This window comes from Dama dama, chromosome 13 (genome assembly GCF_033118175.1).
Source record: "Dama dama isolate Ldn47 chromosome 13, ASM3311817v1, whole genome shotgun sequence".
NCBI lineage: Eukaryota > Metazoa > Chordata > Mammalia > Artiodactyla > Cervidae > Dama > Dama dama.
In genome coordinates, this window is record NC_083693.1 from 29,423,799 (window position 1) to 29,428,261 (window position 4,463).

Sequence of the window (4,463 nt, forward strand, 5' to 3'; positions counted from 1 at the left end):
GCTGCAGGGGCGCCTGGCCGGGGCGGGCAGCGGGCAGTTCGGAGGCTCGAAGCAGGACAGGCTTATAAAACCTGGGGCAGGGGCGGGGCGGGGCGGCCGAGTCGAGTTGCGGAACAGTTGATCCGGGTGCCGCCCGCGCGCTCGCCCAACCGGCGAGGGGACCCGCCGCCCCGGGCTCGCCCTGCACCCAAGGGCCCCCGCATCGGGGTGGGGGTAGGGGACGGTAGCGGGCGCGGGAACCGAGAGGGCAGAGGGCAGGGAGGGATTAAGGCGCCCAGCCTCTGTGCATCCCACAGATGCCAGGCAGCAACTGCTTTCCCCGTTTTGTTCTGGTGAACAGAGAAAGGAATAGATCCCTTGCCTCCCACCGAGATAAAAACGAAGGCATTCCGGGACATCACTCTTCACCATCACCACCACCGTCATCACCTTCTTTTCTTCTTCGTCCTCATCACTTTCTTTTCCTGATTACAGAATTCATACAGGTACATGAAAAACCAGGAACGTCCAAGAAACTGTCACAGTCTAGGGAAGCCTGAAAAGACAGGGACAGATAAGGCCATGTGGTACCCAGGTATTGTACCCCGGCACAGAATGAGAATGTTAATGGGAAAACGGGCGACACCCAAATAAAGTCTGAAGTTTAGTTACTAGTGCTGGTTTCTTAGTTGTGACAAGTGTACCCTGCTTTTGCAAGTTAGGAGGGATGAGGTGGGGAACAGGGGCACTTTATGTACTACCTTTACAACTTTTCTGTAAATTAACATTATTCCCAAAGAAAAGGGCGTTAGGAATTTACATATATATGTATGAGTGTCCAGCTCTTTGCGAGTCACTTGGACTATACAGTCCATGGAATTCTCCAGGCCAGAATACTGGAGTGGGTAGCCTTTCCCTTCTCCAGAGGATCTTTCTGGTCCAGTAATAAAAGATTGTAGGGACAGTTTAAAAGTTTTTCACAAGTTCATTGAGCTATGATCAGAAATTATCTATAGGTTAACATAAGTGATCTAGACATAAGATAAAATTTAGCTATGTAATTTGTTATATCTCTGCTTAGTCTGTATTTTGCAAAAATGAGTTTGATTTTCTAATTTTTCTTTAAAAACAGGTAACACAGGGAAAAAATGCAGAAAAGCACAAAGAAGCAACTAGAAAACATTTGTAATCCTACCATCTAGAGGCAACTTTAGTACGAGAAAGAGAGGGAAGCAGATTCATACTATAATACTGATTTATATTTGCTTTACTCATTTAATATTTTGTAAACTTCTTCCCATATTATTCTGTTTCTATAACTATTTTTAATGGCAGGATATATCATATGTTTTATCTGGTCAATCCCTAGTGTTAGACAATGAATTTTTTTTTATTTTTTGGTGTTATAAATAACATTTTCATGAACACCCAGGTCTGTGAGTTTTTGTACAGGTTTCAGTGAATTCCTAGAGGCTGAATTGTTTTGACAGATATGGATCCTCTGTTCATGGGGTTCTCCAGGCAAGAATACTGGAGTGGGTTGCCATGCCTTCCTCCAGGGGATCTCCCTGACCTAGAGACTGAACCTGTGTCTCTTATGTCTCCTGCATTGGCAGGTGGGTTCTTTACCACTAGCGCCACCTGGGAGGCCCTGAGATATCACTAGATTTTCCCAAACAAAACACATGCCTCATGAGCCAGGTGTGAGAGTGGGAAGCACACACCCTCACCAATGCTGGATTTTAAAAAGTCATCGCCAGGTTGAATCTCAGATTTGTAAAAGCCACGAATGCTGGGTGGAATACCTGAGGTTGAGTGCCTGCCCGGGGTGCTGGGGACTGGAGTGTGGCTTCCCTGTGCCAGCACGGGGCACCCGGCTGTCCTCTCTACAGGAGGCAGCCGGCTGCAAGTCACGGCCAGACACCGCAGGAACAGTGTCAGCAAGAGGGGCCTTTTGATTACTACCTGCTCTGGCCAAACCCTTTAGACATCTTCTACTTGTGGTGGAACCCTTACAAGGTGGATATTGGAGTCCGATCCTACAGATGAAGAAACTGAGTTCTCAGAGAAGCCAGGGAACAGGATGGAGAGTCAGATTCTGGGCTGTCTGATTCTATTGGACTGGGCTGCTGGTCAGCTCTGAGCAGAGCCAGAAGGAAGGTTTGCTTTCAGGGATGCTTGCTCACTGTTACAGGGAAAGGCTTCCCTTCATTCACACAGCAAGGGGAGTGAATGGAGGGGAACTTTGGAAATGAAGTGGGGGGAGGGGCACACAGGTTTCTGGCGCCATCCATTCCCAAGGATGGCTCCCAGGGGCCATGAGCGCCTTAAAGGGAGGAGTGATATCTTATTAGTTATTTATTTTTGGGCCTGGCCGAGTTGCTTGAGGGGTCTTAGTTCCTCGACCAGCGATCGAACCCATGCCCCCTGCAGTGGAAGCACAGAGTTCTAAGCACTGGCCTGCCAGGGGAGTCCCAGGATGTCTTATTGATGATTCTCGCCCCTGCCCACAGCACAGTATGGGCACAGAACCAGCACTCAAGGAATTTTGGAAGGATGAAGGAAGGGGTGAGTAATATTCTTTGAGCACCTACTGTGTGCCAGACACTATTCTGGGTGCTAGAATATAACAGCGAGCAGAAGAGGTAAATCCCTGCCCTCATGGAACTTGCATTTGGGGTCTGGGGGGTTGTTGACAAAAGCAAACACAATATGGGAATAGAATCTAAAGAGTGGGCATATGTGTGTGTGTAACTGACACACTTTCCTGTAACTGCAGATCATCACAGAGTATTGAGCAGAGTTCCCTGTGCAAGGTGATTCCACTCAAGTATGATGTCAGCAGGCAACTTCTTACCTGTTTAGATTAGTTAACTTATCTGCTGTTCCTGTTTAGTCACTAAGTCATCTCCAACTCTTTTGCGACTGTAGCCCGCCAGGCTCCTCTGTCCATGCGATTTCCCAGGCAAGAACACTGGAGTGGGTTGCCATCTCCTTCTGCCGGGGATCTTCCCAACCCAGGGATCAAATCCATGTCTCCTTGTCTGAAAAATATCAATTAAAGATCTAGGGAAGTGTTGAAAGTTTTGATCCTGTATAGTATCATACTGTCTAACGCATCACTAAAGCTTTCTGTACTAGATACATTAATGCTGAGCTCCTTCCTACTACTCTTGCTACTACCATTGTCACATGGTGCTAAACTGGCCCGTTGTTACTGAGTAACAAAAATTTAATTTTAAAAAAGCAAGAACACAATAGATAAGTAAACTCTATGGTGTGTTAGAAGGTAATAAGTGCCACAGAGAAAAATAAAATGGGAAGTGGAAGAGAGAAGGCTGGGAGTATAATATGCACACAGTGGCCAGGGAAGGTCATACTGAGGGAGGGAGGGGGAAGGAAGGGAGGAGTGGAAGGAAGGAAGGAAGAAGATTCTTCTGCTCCCTCTAGTCCCAGCTCAGCCCTGACCTTGGGGAACACAGCCTCCTCGGCAGCATTTTGATGCTGCTGCACTTTTCTGAATGTCCCAGGGCAGCTGTCCCCTTTACTGGCTGCCCTTGGTCTTAGAGAGTTCTGGTTTTCCTTTGAGGCCAGCAGTTTCATTTCTGGTGCCTCTGGGCAGGGGTGCAGGGGGGTGATGGCCAGTGTTCTAAATGCCTAGAGTAAATATCTCCTCCTGGAATATCTTCTTTCAGGCTAACATAAGGCCAGGCCAGCTCCGGCGAGGGGAGACTCTCTGCAGAGTGCCTGTCCTCCTGAGTGACGGCAGGAGGATGGGAATTTCCTCCCTAATGGGAATTCCCTCCACTTTCTCCTCTCCTCCATTGACAATTCGTTCACTTACTCACTCATTCTTTCTTCCTAGCACTGGCCTCACATTATCTGCTTATTTATCTGTCTGTGATCTGTCTCTACGCACTAGAATGTCAGTCCCCGAGGGTGAGTGCCCCTAGAAGATATTCTAGCTCAGAGTAGCTGCTTGTTTAATGATGTTAATGATTTTTTCGAGTGAATGAATGGATGAATAGATAAAGTCTTTCATTTTATTTAGCTAATCAAAACATGTGCTGAGTAATGGAAGCTGGAGTCTTGCCTACAAAAACTTCAGGACAAAAAGGCCTCCCTGTCCAGCAGCCCCACAGGGTCGTGCCTGGCATTAATCACCCCTTTTCTTTTCTTTCTTTATTAAACTATCACGTTTGTTTCTTTTTAAAAAAGATTTATATATGTATTTATTTTTGGCTGCTCTGGGTCTTTGTTGCTGTGAGCGGGCCTTCTCGAGGTGCGATGAGCAGGGGCTACTGTCTAGCTGCGGTGTGCAGGCAGCTCACCGCAGTGGCTTCTCTTGTTCACTGCAGCTCAGGCTCGGGGGTGCGCGGGCTCAGTAGTGGTGGCTCATGGGCTTACTTGCCCTGCAGCCTGTGGGATCTTTCCAGACCAGGGATTGAACCAGTATCCACTGCATTGGCAGAAAGATTCTTAAC